The sequence below is a fragment of the Podarcis bocagei genome (assembly GCF_964188305.1).
Source record: "Podarcis bocagei genome assembly, chromosome: 5".
NCBI lineage: Eukaryota > Metazoa > Chordata > Lepidosauria > Squamata > Lacertidae > Podarcis > Podarcis bocagei.
In genome coordinates this window covers 66,576,151-66,602,013 of record NC_138129.1, presented here as the reverse complement: position 1 = coordinate 66,602,013, position 25,863 = coordinate 66,576,151, and the positions used below count along the sequence as shown (strand labels likewise).

The 25,863-nt window shown below is 42.2% G+C and overlaps 1 protein-coding gene across 2 annotated transcripts in view; it reads left to right on the top strand.

The window, feature by feature from the left end:
• The window catches only part of NEGR1 (neuronal growth regulator 1), a 457,176-nt gene that overhangs the window by 330,087 nt on the left and 101,226 nt on the right, over positions 1-25,863 (top strand). The gene's annotated exons all lie outside the window — the stretch shown is intronic.

The window sequence follows — 25,863 nt, the reverse complement described above, 5'->3', positions numbered from 1 at the left end:
TGCGGGACCTGACATCTTTCCGCAGGGCCTGCAAGACAGAGTTGTTCCGCCAGGCCTTTGGTCAGGGCGCAGCCTGACTCCCTCCGCTGGCAACCTGCACAGAATTTTGTTTAATCGGTTGCCATCAATTTGATTTTAACTAATTTTTATAATGAAATATTTTTAGAATGTGTTATTATTTGATTGTTTATTTGATTGTTGTTGGCCGCCCTGGGCCCGGCCTGGCTGGGGAGGGCGGGATATAAATAAAATTTATTATTATTAATTATTATTATTATATCTACTTGCACTTTGAGGTGCTTTTGAACTGCTAGGTTGGCAGGAGCAGGGACCGAGCAATGGGAGCCCACCCCGTCGCGGGGATCCGAACCGCTGACTTTCTGATCGGCAAGCCCTAGGCTCTGTGGTTTAGACTTGCTAATCCCCATGCTTGCACTAGTACCTACACAAAGGGACAAAATAATACTTTTCTCCCCACACTTCTCCTAGTCTACTCATATACTCTACACATTATGCCAATAAAGGCCGAATGAATGACTATACACTGCATGGAAATTGACCGGTTCTTGTACTATACATGCAAATCTTTCAAGCTAACAATGCAATCCTATTCATGTTTGTTCAGTGCAATTTACTCTTAAATGTATGTGCATAGGATTGCAGCCTGATTCACCGTTATGGGTGAGCTGATGCAATTTTCTTTCTTGAGCAATTAAGAAGTGACACAAACACCTTATGCTAGGAAGATACCCTCCCTAGTGAAACTGTGGAATAAAATGCAGCTGTAACTCTATGGAGCAATTCCACTTACTCCTTTGTTGATGCAGTAATGTCCATTGTCCCTGTGTACAATATTGCCCTGCTTAATTTACGATAAGGACTGTATGTACATTGAACCCAGCATTTGAAACAAAATCCTGCAATAATGAAATCTGTAGTTCACGCAAATTGCATAAATATTGTCATTCAAATTAATCAGGAAGATATGCATTATTATTATTGTGCACGATTTATTATCTTTAATCTGAAGCCGTTCCAGAAATTTGGCATTCCCCTACTCCCCCCTCAACTGGAAATGAATTGAAGTTTAAGAAAGAGTGGATATAACTGACTAGTTGGATTGTGGGGTAAAAAATCAGTTGCCTGGGGAAAGAGATAATAGTTCATGGTAAACACTATACTATTTCACTGTCTGTTGTCATAGGAACATAGGAAGCTGCCTTATATGGAGTGATACCATTGTGCTATCTTGTTCAATGTTGTCTACACTGACTGGAAGCTTCTGTAATTTTTTATATTTTTGAGACCTTTCCAGATTGCTATAAGGATTACAAAAATGTTATTTTTAAAAAATAATGTTTATTCAGTTGCCACATTTTGCACCATAGCCTCCGTTTTGTGCTTGCAGAAAAGTCCTATTGCTGCATATAAAACACACACAGCCCTGTGTATTTCACTGCTTGTAAGCTGCATAAATCAAGAGACCCGTTTTTTTTAAAAAAAAGAATGAATCTTCTGAAACTGTCCAATATTCCTCATGAGTAGTGTGGAAGAAAGTTAAAAGCCACACTAAAAATCTAAAAGGCCTTCACTGTTCTACCATTCACATTTCTGCCCACAGACTATGTTGTGTTATCATATAGAGCATGTCATTTTAAGACAGCAGTCTGTCAAGGTGGGCTGTCTTCTGCTTCCATGGAGATATTGAGCTGATCAGTTGCATAAGCTGAGTAGGACAAGGGATACGGCTTGGCTCCTGCTTGAAGCTAAGAAGATACTGATGGCATAACACTGCTGTTGTCACATAGAACATATAGCTTTCTATTCAAGTGGCAAGCTTTACAAGTCAATCAGAATGCCAGCAAACACATAATGTTTCTGCTGCTCTAAGGCATAAGAATAGATGCATTTTTCAGCACGAGTTCCAGGCAGTCACACTGAATAATTATGGGGAATTTGAAAATATGTTCAAAGGAATTATTTTAATTGCCTTCATCCACTGTTACGTTTCAAACAGAAAACATCAATGAATTTCTGACCTGTGCAATAAAAAGAATACTTCCCCAATGGTTGTGAAATACAGATTGGAGTAATCATTACCCCTAGGCTTTTCTGCTCTGTGTTATTTCTTTGATGGCTAACTCTGACGACTTGCTGTGGAGTTTCTTTTTCTTTACTCGATGATCTGTCAAAGAATTGCAGGTGGTGTCTCGGGCAGGCAGTCCTTTGTTTTTAGCTTGTTCTAGACATCTGAAATGTCCAGAAATCTAGGCAGTGGTCACTTGTTTTCCTTCCAGAGCAATTAATTATTATTAAAAGGGGGGACACAAACAAGAGCACTAGTGTACACACACACACACACACACACACACACACACACACACACACACAGTTTCTCCCCCAACAGAGACCTTGTACTCAGCTATACAGCTGAAAATAAAACATTTTAAATGCGTTGTAAAGTGCAATATACAAATGTGAAACTAGATGGCGACAGTGAGTTATGCCAAATTCAATGTCTTTTTCAAAACATTTTTTAGAAAAGCATTTTCACAGCATTTTTAATGTGTGTGTGGATTCCACCCCGAGCTGTTAATTTGTAAATCAGCAAATACAGTGGTACCTCGGGTTACATACACTTCAGGTTACATATGCTTCAGGTTACAGACTCTGCTAACCCAGAAATAGTGCTTCAGGTTAAGAACTTTGCTTCAGGATGAGAACAGCTCCTGCGGCGCGGCAGCAGCAGGAGGCCCCATTAGCTAAAGTGGTTAAGAACAGTTAACCATTAGCTTCAGGTTAAGAACAGTTTCAGGTTAAGAACGGACCTCCGGAACGAATTAAGTACTTAACCTGAGGTACCAACCGTATATAATTGTTGAGGGTTAAATTGATATTCAATAGCAACACTGCTAGCAATCATGAAGCACACACAAAAAGATTGCACTAAATTTGGGGTTAATGGCTTGGGTTCTTTTTGGCCATATCAAACATTGTGCAAACAGAAGGCAAAGTCATGCAGTGGATCTTTCCCTGTCTCCCCCCCTCACTTTTGTTTTAGGAGTTATATGTGGAGCTGGGCTCCTAAGGCAGATTAGTGCAATGGTTGGTGCTGAGGCAGCACCACAAAGTGGGCCTCTGTAACCACAAATCGCTCCAACACTATTTGAATTCAAGAAGGGGGGGGGGCGTGGTGGAATCATTTCTCAATATACACAGAAGGTCCATCGTTCCAGGGCATGTTTAAAGGCATGCAAGATCTCCAGTTACTAAAGCTAAGCAGGTCTGATCAGTGCTTAGCAACCAAATGTATGCCACTTTCGATTCTGGGATGAGGAAAAAGCAGGGTATAAATGTAAGAAAATGAATTTTTAAAATAAAAGATTATTGTCTTTTTGATTCAAAGCCAGTCTGTACATCCAGAAAAGGATTGTCATATAGTGTTCCGTGGTCTGTTACCACTTCAAGATATAGGTGCAGAAGAATCACATGAATGAAATTTCCCCATGTTAAAAACAACAATTGAAACCATACAAAACTAACTTCAAAACGAGATGGCTAGACTTATTTCTCAGAACATTGTAGGCAAGTTCATTTAATGTGTATTCAAAGTGCTTTTTTTCTAAAAAAAATATATTTAGGGGTACTCTCATTTTGACTCAAGAAAATCACCATTTTATAGTTCAAATTGGGAAAAATTAATACAGTAAATGGACAAAAGTACAAAGATTCACAAAATGTTTAGGGGTATGCGTACCCCTGTGTCCCCCCAGAAAGAAAGCACTGGTTATACCTCCCTTGATTTCTGTATTCCTGGACCGAGTTCTTTTTCTGCAGTGAGACGTTGTGCAACAGGCATCTTGATACTTGCTCTATGTTTGTGCTGGTCGTCGTCTCTTTTCCTGTCCCACAGGATTAATAGAAATAACGGAAAATTCTTAAACCTTGGCAGGGGAGGAGAACAACTGCAGATTTATTTAACATTGCCAATTTTCCCTGCTTGTGGCCATGTTTTTCTATGATATCTTCCAGTTAGCGAACCTAGTTAGTTAAAAAATCTTATTTCTGTAGTTGTTGCATCTGTTTGGAAATTGATTTTTTTTTTTGTGCTGGGATAATGGCTTTTTCTTTCTTTTTAAAAGGAATTTACTGGTCATCAGTCTAATATTCTTCGATCTGTTTCTGTCTGTGTAGCTTTCCATAAGAGCATTTTGTAAACTTGGTTTATTTTTAATGTGGAGGGGTAGGCCAACACTTCTCATGGTTACTTCATGAAATGTGCATGTATATCAGGTACAAGGCAGTGTCAGTGAACAGTGGCTTTTCAAAATTAATAAAAAAAAGAAAGAAAACCCTGTCAGTAACGCTGATTCACTAACAAGAAAGCTGTCATGCTGTGACAGCTGCTGTCTTCACAACTCCACAATCTGTTCTATGCTAACACTGGCTTAACCCTCCCATTCATTATGTGGTAATAATGAGCAATGTCCTGAGCAATATCATTTGACTGGATGTATTGGTCTGCTTTATTATGTATATATGCCCCACAAAATCAAAAGGCAGCAATAGGATGCTGCTTCTCTGCAAAACCAGTTTGTTTATACTGTCACTTGGGAATCAGGGGAAATAAATTGTCCCAATTCAGAAACTGCTCATAACACAAACAGTTTAATTGCTATGGAGAAAGCACAGAACTTTAGTCTGCAATCTTATGCACCTTACCCAAGAGTAATCTCCAGTGAACAAAGTGGATTTATTTGTTAATGTACTAGGGTAGGTTTAACTTTGTTTAATTTTTTGAGTTCTTGTTGGTTACATTTATGGTTTTAAACTTCCATTGTTATCATTGCTCATGATCTTTCAACCCCACTGAAAAGATCCGGGTTCTTTTCTTCATTTTTCACTCCTTATGATGATTTTGTCATTCAGTATCAGAGACTGCAACATCAAGCAATGGTTTGCATGTGTGAAGAAGCCATTGCAGATGAAGCACTCAATACAACCCCCCTTGACATTATCTCAGACACAACATTTTTCCGTGGAAGCAGGCAAGACTCTCAGCTGTTAAGGGGACACACCAAGCGATAGAAGTACACGTACCAGGACCATTTATATACTGATGGTGCACACAGTTTGTACACCTGTAGCCACTGAGACCTGTTGTGTATTCACAGGAGTTGCCAGGGTCATGATAGTCCCAGAGGTTTACAGGTACATGCCTCAGTGGATTGTAGATATCATGCATGCATTTTGTGAAGTACATTCCAGGTAATTTTCGTCTGATTTTATATTATATTAGAAGAAGGCTGCAGTTGCCTTTAGTGAATGCCTTCTATTGTCTGTTGAAAGACATGGCTTGCAGATATCTAGAAATAAATGAAGCAATTGATGGTTGGTATAGCAACCAAGGAGTAATGTAATGATTTTTTTTTCTTTTAAAAGAAAAAATCCTCCTAATTGGGGTGCGTTGCTCTGTAATCTGAGAGTATTCATTGTCCTAGCCACGTTAGATTGGAAGCGATTCCCATTATTTTCAATGGACTTTCCTTCCCAGTAATTGCAGCAAGCCTTGGTCTGCAGTCCTAATCATGCTGCAAATTACAATTAGGCCAAACTGAGCACAGGTAGACCTACTTGTAAGGGAGCATGCTTAAATTTAAAATATTATTATAAATTGTCAACATTTTAGCAATACATCTCAGATACTTTAGTAATACACACAACATGGTGGAGCAGTCAGAGCAGTGTAAGATTTAGGGCAATGCAGACTGTTGCGTGGCAAGTCCCCTCCCCCCATATGAAATGAAAACACCGGACACATTATTTAAGGTTAATGGGCGTAAAAGGCCAGAACTTTATTGATTACAGGAATTGGAAGGTATTGGCCTTAGGCATTGGCTCCTATCAACTACCCGGCATGGGGACCGGGAAGGGTTATCCACCAGCCATGGGAGTCCTGTTGAAGTACGCCAACTAGGATCCCACGGGTGTCACCGCTCGGGGGCGTGCCGGAGGCCCTCACCTCCCTAGGTTTCGGACAAGGCAATGCCCACCGTAGTCCTTTACCGGACTACCCTTTCTCATTGGGGGAAGGTGATAGCGTTTCCTTCCCCCCTTCATTTGCATAACAATTACCCCTGCCAATGCCTAACCGCCGATACCGAGGAAGTTGTGACGTTTGCTACGAGGTAGGCGAAAAAACCAGATGGCTGGAAGTGCGCCAAGTGGAAAATTCCTACCAGGCCCCTTGCGGCGACCAACCAGAGTCCATAGCAAGGTCAAAGCTTGCTAAGCCTAAAGGGTGGGTGGGATGGGAAAACCGGGCAGCTGGAACGGAGCAAAGAGGGCGGTCCCTGGGCACGCCTGGCCTTAAATGGGCTAGGCCACGCCTCCCCAGCCCGCCGATTGGCAGGCAGGGTCGCAGGCACACCCGGGGATTCCCTCGTTCTCGCGGGGGCTAAAGCCAGCCCCCGCGGGTGTGGGAGGGGGTGGGCCCGTAACCCCACCTCCTCCCAAGCTCGGGAGTGGCTTTGCCCCACATAGGGCCCCAGGTCAAAGGGGTGCAAAACTGAGAGGGTCCATAGTTGAGAAGATCCATGGGGGGGTCAAATTTTGACCTCGTTCAGGGCACCAGATTACCAAAGGCTACGAAAGTCCATCCCTGAGTCAGAGTGTCAGACTAGGAGCTGAAAGGTCCAGGTTCAAAACCAAAATCTATCACAAAGATCACAAGGTGAGCCTGGACTACTCACTGTCCCCCAGACTAACCTACATCACAGGGTTGTTGTGATAACTCAGGGTAAAAGAGAGAGAACTATGTGCAGTGGTGCCCTGCAAGACGAATGCCTCGCAAGACGGAAAACCCGCTAGACGAAAGGGTTTTCCGTTTTTGAGCTGCTTCGCAAGACGATTTTCCCTATGGGCTTGCTTTGCAAGACGAAAACGTCTTGCAAGTGTTCCGATTTTTCTTCGCTTCCCCCCCTTTTTTCTAAGCCGCTAAGCCGCTAATAGCCTTTTAGCCGCTAATCCGCTAAGCCTTTAATAGCCGCTAAACCACTAATAGCGCTAAACCGCTAATCCGCTAATAGGGTTGCTTCGCAAGACGAAAAAACCGCTAGACGAAGAGACTCACGGAACGGATTAATTTCGTATTGCGAGGCACCACTGTATGCTGCTCTGAGCTGCTTGGAGGAAGAGGAGAATTAGAATCCCATGATGTAGTGTTAAGAAAACTTGACATTCCAAGTAGAGATTAATGGTTGCTGCCATTCTTATAGTAAAGTTGTCTTACTGTGAAAAAGCTATGCTATAACAAAAGTGTGTGCCATCTGGTCTGGTGTCATGTATTCTCCTATTAAGCTACATTACTGTATTTGGGCAGGATCTTTCTGCACCAATTCTATGATTCCCAAGCTTTATGAAATCATTCTTCCCGCGTGCCTTTGCAGCCACTTGATAAGCTCCATTTCTCCCATCTAAACAGCATCATGAAGCCCTTCCAAATTTAATTAAACTTTCTATTTCTGTTGCATATGGTGCCTGGGTTCTTTAATTAAGTGCAGTATGTTTCTCCTGGCAGATCCCATTCATATGATTCAGACTCAAAGCTGAAATAATAAGGCTTGGTGAGGTTGCAAGTTTCACAAGAACACAGGGCACATAATGAATGGTTATTATTTCCTCCCCATTCAAGGCAATGACCATTTCAAAAAGGAAGTAATAGGCTCCTATGTGATAGTCATTGGTTAATCTATTTCCTGTTGTCTGGTCTGGAGCATCTCCAGAACATTTGGCTGTTACAATCATGGTTTTATCCAGTGCCAATGGAAGATGTAACAAGAATCTTGCTTACTCAGCTAACTTTAGCATTTCTTATGATGAAAAGCATACATTTCTCTTATATCTAAGGAAAAAAACATTTTGCCCTCTTTTTAATTTTCTGTGACAAGGGTTGTCAAGGCAGCACCCAAAATCAGGGCTGAAATAAGTATTCTAATGTACGGTATATAATAAGTTGTTGGTTGCAGTGTGTGTGTGTGTGTGTGTGTGTGTGTGTGTGTGTGTGTGTGTGTGTGTGTTTGGTGCCCATAACAGTTTCTCTAACTTTCAATTGAGCCTATTGGCCCCCAAAGGTTGGCAGTTCCTCCTATGTATTTGTTCCTCTAAAATAGGAAGCCTGTCCTTTCTGCAAACTAGTTGTTTTGATGTTGCAGTCTGTGACCATTAGTTTTTACAGATATGTGAAATTAGGATGCTTACCTTCCTGAAAAATAGATTGATGTATGTTCACTTCTCTTTCAGTTCTTCACTTACTTGCCTGTAATGGATAAAATGAACACATAGTACATTACACTCAGAGTATACCCATTTCAATTAATAGGCTTCAATGACGACTGCTTTAAATCCATTTATTTCAATGGGTCTACTCTGAGTATAACTTAGTTGGATACCACTAACCACATTCACATAACACTAGAAGCAGCGAGCACTTGCCATTTCCACCCATCTGTCACAATATTAGTGTATCCTTTGCTAACATAAGCATCATGGATTTGCACTTGAATTGACTTATATTAGGCTGACTCAGGTCTGTTTTTCAAGTACTTACAGATTCTGAAGCAAAGAGGGCTAAGTTGATAGCCATACAAAAAGGGGAGAATTTATAGGCTTAGCTTTTGTGAAGTGTTGGTCCTTTCCTTTAAAACATTAAATGTTTGGGGATCAATATATTTAAAGGCATATTAGGTGCAACTCTTAGATATACAGGATGGGGCCTTCTTAAACTGTGGTGCCTTCGCTGTAGATCTCTCTATCTGGGAATGTATGCTTGTTGCCTTATCAACTGACATTTTAACATCTTGTGAAGTCTGTTTTGTTCCAAAAGGATGTTGGTTATTATTATTTTGGTGCTGGCTTTCCCAAGGGGTTTTTGGCTTTGTTTCATTTTGTTGCTTCAGTGTGTGTGTGTGTGTGTGTGTGTGTGTGTGTGTGTGTGGTTTGTTACCTGACTTGGGAGCCTCACCTTGGGAATAAAAAAGTGGGATATAAGTATTTTTATAAAATATATTTAATAAATAAGCTTTTCTTTTAGGACATCTGCAATCCCAAGAAAAGCCCCCACTGCCCATTTTGTTCTCAGCCACATACTTATAAGTTGATGGAGGAACCCTGTCTAAAAGCAGAATGATGACCATGCTGAATCAGGTAGCTCAATAGTCCATTTGGTGTTCAGTTACCTGCCCACTACTTGCTACTGTTTGGTATCTGGTTAGCAAGATACAGTCAGAATGGATACAGATACAGATGCAGGCCTCTGTGCTGTTTCTGCTGCCCAACTGCAGATTGTTGATTGGCAATATCAAGGTCCCAGCTCTCCCGTCTTATTATTCTTTATCTTTACAATGGATTTGGACTGATCAGTCTTTCAAATAGAGGACTGACCTGTGACAGTCCTTCGAATAGAGTCCTGCCCTCTGTGTGGACCCATGGCTACACAATATTAATCATCAAATAGTATGAGGAAGAAATAGGGGTTGTTTTTATTGTAGTTATAAGGACAATGTTCCATCAGCACAAGCATTCCTGTTTGCCTGATCTCTCTCCACTCCAGATTTGGGGAGGGAGCAGGAGAAGGGGGTCTTGTTGTACTAGCAGGAATCATTGTGCTGACTTCCACTAGCACTGCGGAATACTTGAATACAGCTCATAATGTTCCTGAAGAAGAAAGTTTCATTTTTGCCATCACAACTTTCATCAATTATAGTTCAGACTTTGGCAACACTCCCATTTTGCTGAGTTGTGACATTATTGCTGGGAAATTACTGTCAAGAATCCTGCTTCTGTTATTATTTGAAGGAAAAAATGGGCACTTGCAGAAATGGTGAAACTAACCAAACACATTTAAATAAAAAATGGACAAGGAAAACACCTGCAAAATATGTACGGAGACCTGAAACAACAAATATGTTGAAACAACAAACCTGAAACAACCTGAAACAACAAAGATGTTTGGAAGCTGTGGCTGGATGGTTATGTGGGAGCCGGTTGAAGCTAAATCCTTCGAAGACAGAGGTCCTGTGGCTGGGACGGGGCGATATGGGATTGGGGGGGCAACTCCCATCTCTTGCGGGGGTGCAATTAGTGCCAGCACCGTCCGTTAAGAGTTTGGGTGTAATCTTCGACACCTCCCTTTCCATGGAGGCGCAGATTGCAGCTATAACAAAGGCGGCATTTTTCCATCTCCGCCAAGCTAAGCAGTTGGCTCCTTACCTCTCTCGCCCTGACCTAGCCACTGTGATCCACGCGACGGTCACCTCCAGACTGGATTATTGTAACTCGCTCTACGTGGGGCTGCCCTTGAGACTGACCCAGAAACTCCAGCGGGTGCAGAATGCTGCAGCGAGACTCCTTACGAGGTCTTCGCTGCGAGATCACATTCACCCGGTGCTATACCAGCTGCACTGGCTCCCGGTGGAGTACAGGATCAGGTTTAAGGTGCTGGTTTTAACCTTTAAAGCCCTATACGGCCTAGGACCCTCGTACCTACGGGACCGCCTCTCCTGGTATGCCCCACAGAGAAACCTACGGTCTTCAAATAAAAACATCTTGAAGGTCCCAGGCCTCAGAGAGGTTAGGCTGGCCTCAACTAGAGCCAGGGCTTTTTCGGCTGTGGCTCCGATCTGGTGGAACGCTCTGTCACAAGAGACCAGGGCCTTGCGGGACTTGACATCTTTCCGCAGGGCCTGCAAGACAGAGCTGTTCCACCAGGCCTTTGGCTAGGGCACAGCCTGACTCCCTCCCTCGGCAATCTTCGCAGAGCTCTGGCCCAATGGTCGCCAGTGGCTTGAATTAATTAATTTTTATAATGAATGATTTTAGAATGTTGTTTATGTTGTATTTTTGTACTGTTTTATTGTTGTTAGCCGCCCTGAGCCCGGCTTCGGCTGGGGAGGGCGGGATATAAATAAAATTTATTATTATTATTATTATTAAATATAATTAGTGCAACTTGTTTTTGTGTTCTTTATTGCAATCATAATTTAATACTTAATATAAGTTTGTTCTCTACATTCCTTTTTTTTAAAAAAAAAAAAAAAAGCCTGTGGAAGTTCATCTCTAAATGCATGGGACTAAGAACAAACTCTTTAATGAGTTCTTTGTTCAGTTAATTTGCAAAGTGGATAGGGTCATTCTGTAATGCATGTTGTAAAGAAAATGGCTTATTATATAGTCTCCCATCAATGAACACATGCAGCTTCTTCTTAAGACAGATAGTCTGCACAATAAGTACAGGTGGTAGGGATGATTGGCTGTCTGGTGTTTGATTTCCATACCAGACAGACCCATTAGAGAACTTGCACTGGCACACAATTAACACAGAGGGAAATGGATGGCAGGGAAAGTAAGCATTGGGATGGCAGCATAGCATTTAACAAGCATTGTCTGTGTCCTTAAACAGTATACAAATATAACGAAATATTATATCAAGATACCAGGTTGTATACAATGGTGCTTTTCCATAAGTTTAAAGAGTCAATAAATTCGCAGAATAATATTTGATTTAATACAGGAATCACTAACATGGTGCCTTCCAGAACTTCCAGTTGGGGTTGGTGGGAACTATTGTCCAACATCTGGAGCCCATTGGCTACCACTGATCTAACAAATGCCTCTGCTAACACTAGATGTGGGCAAGCATATTTTGTTTACTATTTCTGAAGGCTTGATTCTACTTTTCATTGTTTTCTCGGACTGATATTCTTGAACAGATTAGAGGGGTTCAGGAAACTGCAAGGGAGAGGCAGAATTGGTGAATATTGCCCCTCCTCTTCCATTAGCAGGGGCCTCCGGTGGATCAGAAACTTTTCCACAAATGGAAGGACTTCAATTCCTGAAGGGACACAACTAGGGACAGCTGTTATGAGCTTTCCCTTTGATGTTGGGAATGTTCTAGATTGCCCTCTTAGTGCAATCAGGACAGCAGCAGTGAGATTCAGCCAGCGTGGCTAATGCCTCATATGGATGGCATATGTGCCCTAGCACATTATCTACAATCTTCCTCCATACACATGGTAAATGTGAAGGATTTTCAGCAGAGGACAAGGGTTCTTTATAGCCAGAAGTCTGAATATTACTGATATAGCCCATGATCAGCCCTACATTAAGGCATGATTTTTGACAACTCATATTACTCTCCTTTCCATGACTTGACACTATATCAAATTACAGCATTTGATAACATGGCATAACATAACACGATTGGGGTTGCATCTTGATGAAACTACAATTCTTAAAGCCTTGTCTTCATTATGATAATTTTATTTACCCCCTTCAAAATAAATTTAATAAAATAAACAGGCCTAATGTTTGCATCCTTCCTTTCCACTAAAAAGAACCATATTTTCCATTAACTTGCTTCAGGCAGGTTGGGGGAGGAGTTCCAAATTTTCAATATTGCAATTACAATACATTGAGATCATGACACAATAAAACGTTTGTGCCCCATTGGGCAATTTTTGCCTTCGTTTCTTCTACAGGAATCAATGGGACTGAGCAGTATTTAATTATGGGTGGATGGATCATGCCCTAATAAACTGTATCTTTCAGTATAATCCTCATCTGCTGCTGGCATATTTGGAAACCGGGAGCCACTTAATGTGTATCACTGATTTTATAAGCAATTTTTATAAGCAGTTATAACAATCCATTAGGCGTACCTGTGGGAAATTCATATTTTATAAGAATCTGAAATTATCTAAATTATGCATAATTAAAAACACTGATAATCTGTTAGAAGGAATAATTGTGCCTCTGTTTCATCATCATATTATGAGGACTACCGGTAATTGGAGGAAATGTGTATGAGCTACTTGAAAGAGCTATTTCTCCCCAAATTATACAGATATCTAAAGCAAAGATCTTATCACTGTGGCTGAAATCCCATGCAATAAGAGCTATCAAAGGAAGGAAGGAAGGAAGGAAGGAAGGAAGGAAGGAAGGAAGGAAGGAAGGAAGGAAGGAAGGAAGGAAGGAAGGAAATCACCAATCCAAGAAAAACCCTCCTCAAGACTCCCAGCTGCCACTGAGGGACAAAGTGATGGGCAAATGGACACAAAGTAGATATGAAAAAGACACAGACACAGAGAGAAACAAATAATATATGTGCAATGAGGCAAATAATTTTCAACTAGAGTAAGTTCCAGGCATTCCAGAATCATTGGGCAATATCCAATCATGCCAGTCCACTTGTACAACATGAATTCTATAAATGGGAATGTAAATGTCACACCTAGTAGGCATTTTACACTTGTGAAGGATGTTGGGCATCGATGATGATGATGATATGTGGTTACAGTTTAGCTTGTGCACTACAGTATGTTCAACAATGCCAACTCTCCAACGTCTTGTTCTAATGCTACATTGGATCTCACCCATTCTTGTTTCTCCACTTATTAGAAAGATCATTTAAAAGAAAATAATCTTTGTTTCAGCACATTGACAAGCAAATTGCTAAAAGAACAACCTCAACAAAATGAAAATGAAAAGCACAAATAAAAAACAGGGTCCAAATCTTGCTAAATAAAGCCGTATTGCTTTATGACTTTACAATTAATACCACAAAATGTTTGTTTAATCAGACAATGTGATTAATCACAAAGGTGAAATTGAAAGTTAGCACTGTTGAATGCTAGCGTAAAAGTTAATAAATTCAGCTCATAATCATTATGCACATGCTAGTTATAATAATTTACTGTCCATATCAAATCTTTATAAGCATTGTAATTAAATATAAAAATGCACATTAGAATTATAATGAGTAATTAGGGCAACATAACTAATATGCATAAAAGTCCCAAAGCTCATTAAAATGTTAAAAGAGGAAACCTGGTGCAGATAGAAGAAGGATTTTTTGCATATTTTTTGCATCCATCTGAATGCCAATATACCTCCTGCACAGCTTTATCTACACTTTCATTACCTGCATATTTAAAACAGAACAGAACTCAAACATTTGGGATGGGAACAAAATTTAGCACTACTCTACCTAATATACAGTTGGAATGAGAGAGACAGTTTCACTTCTAGTGAGGCTCTTTAGCCCTTTAACATAGCTGTGAGTTGTGAAGAATGGAAGAAGAGGAGGCCATGCAAAGCAGATGCCAAAAAAGATTCCTGAACAAAGAAATTATACATATTTGCTGAAAGAAATGCTCTCATTTGTTGTGCTAATGTGTCGCTAAATAAACCCTCAAAAGCATGAACATAAAAAGGTTTCAAAGCTCATTAAAATGTTAAAAGATTAAACTTGCTATAGAATAGAAAGAAGTTACTGGGGGTTTTTTGGATCTTCACATTTCTTTGTGAAGTTTTCTGAGTTGGCTCTCTTTAGGCTATTGACGTTCTGCTCATTAAGCAACAAGACTTCCGTGTTCCTCATTGGCTACAGGCCCGGATGCAAAGATCCACAAGTGCTCCAGTGTATGCCTGGAGTTCTCAGCAAGCAGAATGGAGCTGTGCATATACACATTTTGCCAGGTATAAGGCTATCAAAACATAGTGACGGGAAGTTGGACTGGATAGAAGAAGAGAAGAGTTTGGATTTGATATCCCACTTTATCACTACTCTATGGAGTCTCAAAGCGGCCAACATTCTCCTTTCCCTTCCTCCCCCACAACAAGCACTCTGTGAGGTGAGTGGGGCTGAGAGACTTCAGAGAAGTGTCACCCAGCAGCTGCATGTGGAGGAGCGGAGACGCGAACCCGGTACACCAGATTACGAGTCTACCGCTCTTAACCACTACACCAACACTTGCTATCCACTATTAATCTCTCATGGACAACTCACTGTTTCTCAGCTTAACATACATAAGAGGGCAATTGGGACGATACAATGGGATCAGTCTGGGCGTGTGCCCTGAGTTGTTTGGAGAAAGGATGAAATATAAACAAGGTCTCCTGAGCACTTGGATCCTGAGATTCATGGAGCATATGTGTAGGAGCCTTGATGATGTTGTTGTTTAGTCATTTAGTCGTGTCCGACTCTTCGTGACCCCATAGACCGGCACGCCTGTCTTCCACTGCCTCCCGCAGTTTGGTCAAGCTCATGTTTGTAGCTTCGAGAACACTGTCCAACCATCTCATCTTCTGTCATCCCCTTCTCCTTGTGCCCTCAATCTTCCCAACATCAGGGTCTTTTCCAGGGAGTCTTCTCTTCTCATCAGGTAGCCAAAGTACTGGAGCCTCAGCTTCAGGCTCTGTCCTTCCAGTGAGCACTCAGGGCTAATTTACTTAAGAATGGATACGTTTGATATTCTTGCAGTCCATGGGACTCTCAAGAGTCTCCTGCAGCACCATAATTCAAAAGCATCAATTCTTCGGCGATCAGCCTTCTTTATGGTCCAGCTCTCACTTCCATACATCACTACTGGGAAAACCATAGCTTTAACTATACAGACCTTTGTCAACAAGGTGATGTGTCTGCTTTTTAAGATGCTGTATAGGAGCCTTAGAAGAAGTCTAAACTCTGAAATTTAGATCAGACCCTAAGGCATAATAAATACTTAAACTATGGCATTCACCACCTTAGGATGAAGTGGTTGCCACCAATTTGGGTGTTATTAAAAGGGAGTTGGACAAATTCATGGAAGATGAATCAGAAAATGGCCATCAGTGGCCACTAGTTATAATGACTATGTAATGCCTCTCATGTCCTACACAATATGCACATGGGGAGAGTGTTCTTGTACTAAGGTCCTGCTTGCCATCTTCATATAGGCATCTTATTGGCAACTGGAGAGCAATGTGCTGCTGGATTAGATGGGTATTTGGTCTGATCCAGCAGGGCTCTTTTCCTGTTCTTAAATGTGATGAATTCAGAATGCCATTGTATACATGCATGATGTGGCCATGTAAGCAATACTTTATGTACCCCATTTTGCAAAGCAGTTTGTGGCTCCAAAGAATGTATGGAAAAGAGCAACTAAAATGGTTATTAAGGTGAGCCAATAGCACCCACTCTGGGAGGGATGCTATCTTGTCCTCTGCCTCTGGCAGCATAATGTCCTAGACTGACCCAGTTAGGGGGAACAATTAGCTGCTGAGATAAGCATATGTAAAACTAGGAACAAAAGAAAGTGTCCAGCAGTTCTGCGCATGATTTGTTGTATGTCTCTTGGAACTTCAAGAATAATCGCAGCCTGGGTTACACATGGCTAATTTCCCCACAATAAATGTAAAGTATAACTAGAAGCTGCTAACACTCCCAGTAACTTTCATTGTATCTCACTATCGGGAACTGATGGAAGAGGACCACAATGAAGTCTGAAGAAACTCCTTAGCTCAGCACCTAACCTCTTTAGTGCCACCCCTGGGAACCCCCCAGTTCCTTCCTACACTGAAAAGTAGGCTTCAGGCCAACCTGCAACAGGCTTTGAAGCAAAAATGGAAGGGAAGGGAATATGTGCGTCCCTTTTGGATATTCATGTGCATCCCATTGTATAAAAGGCATTGCAGGCTGATTGCCACTAAGGGTGCCACTAGAAATGATATTGAGGATTGATTATTGAATCCCTGTAGCTATGGAAAGGGGGTGGCGAATTGGGGAAAGACCACAGCACTTCAAGTTACAAGAATGGAAATTCCGACTAAAGATACGGAAAAACTTTCTGACAGTAAGAGCTGTTCAACAGTGGAACAGTCTCCCTTGGGAGGTGATGGACTCTCCTTCCTTGGAGGTTTTTAAGCAGAGGTTGGATGGTCATCTGTAATGGATGCTTTAGACATAGCTGTCAACTTTTCCCTTTTCTTGTGAGGAATCCAATTCGGACTAGGGGAATTTCCCTTTAAAAAAGGGAAACGTTGACAGCTATGGCTTTAGATCAGTGGTTCCAAATTAGCTAATTAGTGAAAAACCCCTGTTTTTCAAAAGCCGAGCCATGGACCCCCTACTTTTGAACATAACTCTATGATAGTTACCTCTGCAAAGCAATTTTTCAAACAAAATGTGGGGTAGCCCCTAATAAGCAAAAGATTTTAGGTATACTGAAAAACAGACTAGGGCTGGCTTTCGACATTGTGATAAATCAGCAGCTAAACATCATGATATTCCGATACATCACAATGCCTGAAATTGGAGATCAGGCATGCGGATGAGCTAAGGAGCAGCTGCGGAAATCACATGGGGGGGGGGAGAGGAGGCAGAGTCACCTCCACTGCATGTTTTAGGTGGGAGGGGATGGGGATGGAGTGTACATCAAGCCCCCACCAGTGGGGCAGCCAGCGAAAATGCATGTCCACTGTGGCGGCGGCTGCTTTTACTGCTGACTGAGAACAGTTGCTCTGCCTCAGTGCCAGGGGAGGGTAGTGCCACAGTGCCTTGAAGTGAGGGCGATCATCTGCCCTGGTCTCCCTCAGTGTGAGGGAAGGCAGCTCAGATCAGCAGCGTTATCAGCTGAGACCATCAAGTGATGTCAGTGGTGCCTTGAAATTGGCTGCCTTGCTCTCTCTCACTCAAGGAGCGATATATTGCTGCATATTGCCGGGTCAAAATTGTTATTGCGGGGTGATTTCAAATCCAGTTTTGGCCAATATATTGAAAAATTGCATGGCGCTAAAACAGACCATAAAATTTGTGATATTACCAAGCAAAAATGAAAAAAAATAGTTGGGTGGGTGGCAAGGGACCCCCTGGGTTCATTCTGCAGACTCCCAGGGGTCCCCAGACCACTAATTTGGAACCACTGCTTTAGATCCTTTAGCTGAGATTCCTGCATTGCAGGGAGTTGGACTAGATGACCCTTGGGTTCCTCCCAACTCTACAATTCTATGATTCTATGACTAGGGAAGGCTGTTTTAAAGTTGTTCCTCCTGCACAATTTGCTCAACTAAAATGTCACCCAAAGCTGCAAACATGCAGGTACCATTATGGGCATGTTACCCTACACTGGGCAAACGCAACTTTGATAGATGGGCTGGTTTCAACCTGAAAAACTGTGAAGGTAAACGGGTTGATCCCTCTCCCAAGCCCTGCTCTGATCATATTTTCATGCCCTGTACCAGACAGTTTAGAAAGAGTGGGGAGTGGGGTGGAATCCTGCAAGTATCATATTCAAGCAACTCCAGTGTCCTGTTACATTTGGTCCAAGTACAATACCTGTGTATTTCTGCACTGCAAATGACTGGGAAGGGTAACAGAATCATAAAGGAAAACTCTAGTGCTCTATCTGTATATATTTTGGTTTACCACATTTTCCTTCTCCTTTCCTATTGTATAGAACAAACTTTTAAAGCCATCTATTTTTAAAAAATCTTCCTGACTCCTTGGTTTTCTTGATCTCTTTGTAGTCATTGTTTTCTGCACTGCCAAGACATCAAATTTTAAAATGTATATTTGATTAATGACTGATTTCATCATGATTTGTTTATCTTCAAAAAGAAAATTATGACAGTGCAATATAGCTTTCTTGTGGAACTGAAGCTATATTAATAATATCCAAATAAAAACATCTTATTTGACATAAAACGTTATTGAGTGCTGCTACAGTTTCAATAATTAACAATAATAAATAGCTAGCTTTAACAAAGTCTGATTGGCTGGTAAAAAAAATTGCTTGGAATGATGTAGTATTACTTACTGTATTTGTTTCCAGAGAAGAATATTAATATCAATTAGAATATTTCTAATGGCCTCACAGAAAATTTGCCAAGAACATTAGAAGGATTATAATTGCTACTTGGATTTAGTAGAGTTTAAATCATTTTTTGCCAGCATATTTAAAGGTCTGGTTCCTCCTGGCTTAGTGCAGATATATTCTAACAATAATAATATAATGGCTTTGGTCTAGGAGTGAATCCAAGCAGTTTTCACAGGTTTTCTAGGTGAGCTATCGGTGGCTCTGAAGTCTAAACTACACATCGCAAATAAATGTGTACAATTCAAAGTGCTGGCAAAGCCCTATGTGACTTAGGTCCAAGCTATCAGAAAGACTGTATTCCCTCATATGAACCTGCTTGGGTTTTGACATATTTGGGGGAGTCCTTTCTCACAGCCCTGCCACCCCCACAGGCATGCTGGGTAGGGAGACGGGAGAAGGACTTCTTGGTGGCTGCTCCCAGACTCTGGAACTCCCTCCCTAGAGAAGCTACACCAGCTCCCTCCTTGCTGCCCTTCTGCCAGCAAGTGGAAACTTTCTTTTTCCAACAGGCTTTTGGGAACTGACTGCTTTTAATGAAAGGGTTGGTGCCATGCTGTTTTTATTGTGATTAGTTATATGTTTTAAACAGATTTTATATATGTATGCAGTTTAAAGTCTGTCAGCGTTTAATTGTATTTTACTGACTGGTTTTTCTATGTTTTTAGTGGTTCTGGTTTTCATCTGTAACCTGCATTGAGTCAAGCCAAGTTAAAAGGGTGGGGCATAAAAAGGTGAGGTAACCCAGTGGCCCATTTAAATGAGGAAAAGCCACTTCTTGTGGAGCAATTGGGAGTAGAGAGGTGAGGTTCTCTTTGCCCGCTTGAGCCTTGCACATCCCGGCTTGTTTGTGCAGGTTGGGTGGGCAGCTCACTAGGTGGGTTCATATTGTAGTTAATGCATATTTGTGTGAGTGGGTTGGCCCCACCATCTTGAGGGAGGTGGTGGAAAGCTCATTCCTATTTTTAAAAGCCCTCCCTGGACCCTGAGGTACTTGGCAACTACAGTCATTCCTCGGCTCCCAAATGCCTTGGGAGTCAAATGTTCCAGCTCCCGAATGATCGAAAACTGGAAGTGAGTGTTCTGGTTTTTGAACTTTTTTTGGGAAGCCTAACATGCAGCGCGGCTTCCACTATTGTTGCCTGCTTAATCGGGAACCAATTGGAAGCCACACCTTGGTTTCCGAACTTTTCAGAAGGCGAACAAACTTCTGGAACAGACAAGGATAGTGTGACCCTGTTGCTGCTCTTGGATCTCCCAGCAACCTTTGATACCATTGACCATGTTATCCTCCTTTCATTGTGGGTTGGGATTTGGAGGCAATGTTTTATGGTGGTTCTGCTCATACTTGCATGGTCGGTCTAAGAAAACAGCACTGTGGAATTATGTGCCTACATCCTGGCAACTTAGCTGCTGGGTCAGATGCAGATTTAGAAGAGCGTGACCAGTTTGGTCACACTGGGTGCAGAGCCTTGGGCACGCCACACCTATTATTTAGAATAGAACATGAGAGGCAGGGGGCATCAAATTTTGGCATTGCACAGGAAGCCGCTGAAATTGTTGACCCAAAGGACCACCCATTGCGAGGTGCCACAAGACACTATTTCATCCACAGTGCTAGTTAACAGCCACCAGAAGGTCTTGGGCACAGTGCACCCAACTTTATTTTTCTATGCTTCTGATTTATACAGAACAACTGGAAGTGGTCTAACCACTACCTAGTCAATCTACATAATTTGTATGTTCTTCTTCCCCACCCCCCTCTCAGAATGACTCATTGCTTCAGCATGGATTGTCCAGTTTTCCAGAAAGTCCACTCACCGCTTTTGGTGCGCTAGTGTTGCAGGATGGCAGAGGCTCCAGTGGGGCCTTGACAAGGGAACCAGGGTGCACAAGCCCCAGCCATCTATCAGGAGCCGGATTCTGGCCTGCATCCTGTTTTGGCTAATGGGGATGCAGGCTGGGGCTTGCCTGTGCTGGGGGATGCAACCAACCTCAGGTCTGCTCCCTGGCCATTTAAGCAGCCTGCACCTGGGGCACTACTTGTTTGGCCTTTGGCAGCTGCCTCAGAAGTGATGCTTTTTCCAGCATACAAAAGCAGTGGTGGGAAATCCATGATATTTTTGCTTCTCTTGTACTTTTTTTTCAGAGAAGCAGGAGCTCTGTTTCATGGTGGGGGACTCGGCAATACAAATTTCAGCAAAAGAAGGGGAGTAGTATATATCTGTGGTTCTTACAAGACACCCAAAAGAACTATTTCTTAAAGTAAGGAGAGAGTTGTGTTGTAACTGGAACTTTTCTAGCACTATTTTTTAAGGGTCTTAATGAAACCAACAAACAAAAAATAACCACAAAGCAGCAGATATTCTCAGGTGTAATTTCCTCCAGAATTATTCTAAGTCTTACACATCAGTGGAAGCAACAGGGGTTTCAGATTGCTAGCCTAGTAACATTACCAATAATCTAGCCAGGAATTTAGCTACACTCCTAAAGTCATTTATACACTGGTATGCGAGTCTTTGATGACTCTCCATTAAAGTAAATAGTCAATATTAGCTCTTGCAAGCCTGCAAACAGTTCTGCATCATAAAATTCTAGTCATTTCAACCACATTTTGAAAATAGATCTATTTATGAACCACATGAACTTTTCTCTTCAAAATGCTACAGGAAGCCTGAAAACATTTTTCCCTTTCCAAAACTGGGCTTCACATGTTGTTCTTTTAAAAAAAAATCTGCAAAAAGCTAGAAAATACTGGCCTATGAAGTAGCTCCACTAAAGACTCCCAGTGAAAATGTCTGGCCTGAAATTGATGCCCCATCCTTTCACCATTCCCCAAAACCTTCCCCAAAAACAATCTGATTATGGTGAGGACATTTATACATCAGGTGATTCTTGAGAACGTAACCATGGTCCAGTGGTCCAGCATCATTTCTCCAGCACTGCTCTATGTGCTTTACTGGAAGTGCATTCTACTATTTTGCAAGATAATGTTGGATATTTCATGAGTAAGACCTAGGATGGTGAGGTGAAAAGGAGTGTCTGTACTTTCAGAAGTCATGTTAAACAGGAAACTGCCGTGAGTTGCAGCACGTCTTCTGAACCTGCCTGCCTACTTACTTCTGAAAATAAATAAGTAAATACCCTCCAATTATTAGAAATATAAGAGCTCTTATGTGGTCTTTTGCACCATCATCGCCATAGTCTTAATTATTGCTCACTTTTGTAAGAATGACAAACACATATCCTTGGATTTAAGGTGCTGTGAATGGGGAGTAGGCGTGCTATAAATGCTATATACCGTATTTTTCGCTCTATAACACGCACCTGACCATAACACGCACGTAGTTTTTAAAGGAGGAAAACAAGAAAAAAATATTCTAAATGAAACAGTAGATGTATGATTTTTGTGGTTCATGCTGTGGCCACAGACATGTGATCTGATGGTGAGTTTGGGGTGACCCAGTGCAAAAATCCTGAGGATCCATGTGGATCCGTGCTTTGTAACCACGTTTTAAGTGGGGAGGGAAGGAAAAGCACTCAAGGGATAAGGAGCACGCGTGGGGTGGGTGGAGAAGCAGCTTTTCTGCGAGCTGAGCAGGGAGGGAAAGAGCACTGTTGCTTTAAAGGTATACTTAAGGTATTTGCCCTGTGCCTGGGGTTTTTTCCATTTAACAGTTTGCAGCCTTTTTCTTCGCTCCTTGTTTTGAGGCAGAATAGATTTGAGCAAGTGAGGAGGACTTGGATTGCAGGGGATTTGCTATTAGCTGTGTAAAAGCTCTCCTCCTTGCAGCCTTCTACTTTGTTTGTACAGGTGGCTACTGGTATCAGGTTCAGTTTGAGTGATAAGCAGCCACCAGCAGCAATACAATGGAGCACAAAAAGCAGTAGGGGCACTAGGACCCAGACAATGCTCAAATCTATCCTGCCTGAAAACAGCTGAGAAGCGGGGGGATAGCCTTTTCTTTTACTTCCTGGTTTTCACTGCGCTCGTGGCTCAGAGCTCCAGGTTGGTTTTGGGTTTTTTTTGCTGCTGGTTGCTTAAACTTTATCCTTCCTGATCCAAGCCCTCCTGTCCCTCTGCAGCCTCATTGCTCCATTTAGAGAGTGCTGGGACCTTTGCTAGCTGAGGCTGCAGCAGCTGTTACCGGCTACTTTAAAAGCGCCTGCTGGCTTTGAACTGCCTGCCTTCTCCCGGCTTGCTATGGCTCCCGTCTGTCCCTCCTCGCGTGTAAGCGGCTGCTGCCCGCTTTGCTGCCATGGCTCTCCTTCCCTCCCTCCTCCTCAGCTCCTCCCCCTCCTCCTGGCTGTAAAGCAAGCAAAGCTAGAGCCGTTCAAAGCCCTGCAAGCGGCTCCGCTTTGCTTGACTGACGGCAGCCATGGCTCCGGTCGAGTGCATTCGCTCCGTAACACGCACAGGCATTTTCCCTTACTTTCTAGGAGCAAAAAACTGCGTGTTATGGAGCGAAAATTACGGTAGGTATTCAAATGAGAAAAATGTGTTATTGAATTTATATTAAAATAAATGCACTGATCAACATCATTCCTATTCTGTAGGCTGAGAAATGAAAAGGCGTTGTTTTCTTTATTAAATAATTTCAAGGGGACATGGAGATGTGTGACTGCATAATGGAGGAAAATAGACTTTGAATTGTCTGCAGCAGCTTATTGATTCTTGAATGATTTCAGGACAAGCATATTCCTTTTTGGAGAGAACTGTTTTAGGGCCTAAAACTTCGAAAGCAAACAGAAAATGGTAGTTATATGAAGATATATCCTGCAGTTAGTTTTCATAGAATCATAGAATCAAAGAGTTGGAAGAGACCACAAGGGCCATCGAGTCCAACCCCCTACCAAGCAGGAAACACCATCAGAGCACTCCTGACATATGGTTGTCAAGCCTCTGCTTAAAGACCTCCAAAGTAGGAGACTCCACCACACTCCTTGGCAGCAAATTCCACTGTCGAACAGCTCTTACTGTCAGGAAGTTCTTCCTAATGTTTAGGTGGAATCTTCTTTCTTGTAGTTTGGATCCATTGCTCCGTGTCCGCTTCTCTGGAGCAGCAGAAAACAACTTTTCTCCCCCCTCTATGTGACATCCTTTTATATATTTGAACATGGTTATCATATCACCCCTTAACCTCCTCTTCTCCAGGCTAAACATGCCCAGCTCCCTTAGCCGTTCCTCATAAGGCATCGTTTCCAGGCCTTTGACCATTTTGGTTGCCCTCCTCTGGACACGTTCCAGTTTGTCAGTGTCCTTCTTGAATTGTGGTGCCCAGAACTGGACACAGTACTCCAGGTGAGGTCTGACCAGAGCAGAATACAGTGGCACTATTACTTCCCTTGATCTAGATGCTATACTCCTATTGATGCAGCCCAGAATTGCATTGGCTTTTTTAGCTGCCGCGTCACACTGTGTGAGCTGTTGTGAGCTGTTGTGAGCTGTTGTGTAAGCTGTTGTTGTTTTTAATAGAAATGGCACCTATGGTAAAATGGTAGGTGGGCGAGAAAGTTATCCTTTACTACCTCAAAAATAAACACATGAATCAGTCATTATATGAAATTCGTCAATATCTTTCTAATTAAAATTCTTTTGTTAGGGTGTATGGTTTATTCATATTGTGTCATCAGTGCGTCTTGGAAACCTTTTTCTTTATCTAGTTATTACACTGATATCCTCCTGCCTTTCCTCTAAGAAGCCTGGCTTACATAGGTGCCTTCTTTTCTATTTTATCCTCACAGCAACCCTATAAAGTAGGTTTGGTTGACGGATGATGGGTGGCAAAAGGTCAGCCAACGAACTTCGTAGCTGAGCAGAGATTGGAACTTGGGTGTCCCTCATCCTAGTCCAGCACTCTAACCACGACACCCCACTGTCTATGCTGTTCAAACTCACTAGCATAGGAGCCAACTTCTAAGGGCTAATGTCCTCCCCCCCCATAAAATATTTGAGGGGGTTGCTCCCCCCCAAGTTGATGGGTGTTGCCATTAAAATGGGGTGTGTGTGTGTGTGTGTGTGTGTGTGCCGTATCATGTGATCGATTATGTGGGCTTACCTGTTGGGATACTGCCAGGGAGACAAAGTCCATCATGGCCCCACGTCGCCTCCGGACGTCCATCGATCTCCCGTAGACACGCAGTGTCAGCGACACGAGCTCCAGAAATAGCTTGCCACATTCCAGGGCTGATGCACGCTCTTATCAGCAGATAATGCACAGCGAAAGATGCACGCAGGAGAGCATTAGTTAAGAGTATATTCTGCGTTAGTCAGAACAGAGAAAAACATGACTGCCTGCTTCAGTGTTTCAGGCACCGAGAGAGAGAAACGAAAGCAACAGAAAAACATAAACTTCCTGTCAACAGGAAATACGCAGACTCTGTGACTCACAAAGCCTGCTCCCTTTTAAGGTGGAACGGAAATATCCTAACATTACCTCCCCCCGCCCCCAATATTTTATGCAAGTTGGCACCCCTGCTCACTTTGGAAAAGAGAAGTAGTTAGATCTTGCAGTCTTGAATTGTGCACACAGCACTTGAGTTATCAAAGTGTATTTTGGGTTGTCTCCAGGCTATTCAATAAACAAAGTTGCTCTACGTGTCTCCCTGAAAGGGAAATATCTCTTGCCGGCATATCAATTGGTTACATGCGCACTGCAATACTTGGTCATGTTCAGCAGTTTGTTTGTTTTTTAATATTCCATTTATATCTTGCCTTTCTTCCACCATGGAACCCAACATGTATTTTCCAGGCAGTCACCCATCCAAGCCCTGGCCAGACCTAGACCTGCTTAGCTTCAGTAAGGCGGAGCTCTCATGTGCCTTCAAACTATATCATGGGGCACAGTAGCTTGTATCTTTCCATTGATAATCAGTAGTAACGTTGGACTATTGCGGAAAGCACTTAATGCCAGCTTCCAATGTTTCTAAGAACTATTTGGGAACATTAAAAATCCTCCTACTTTTATACTTTAAAGAATCTGAACGTGATTTACTTGCTGTTGTTCCACTAGACATATAAAAACCATAGAGACACTGACCAGGCTTCTTGACAAATCCCCTCTTTAACACAGCTCTTCTTCTTTGGGAATAGTTGGTATCATAAAAGATTATAGCCTCTTTATATGACAAGCAGAAGGATGGGTGTGATTATTGAAGAAAGAGAATGATGAGG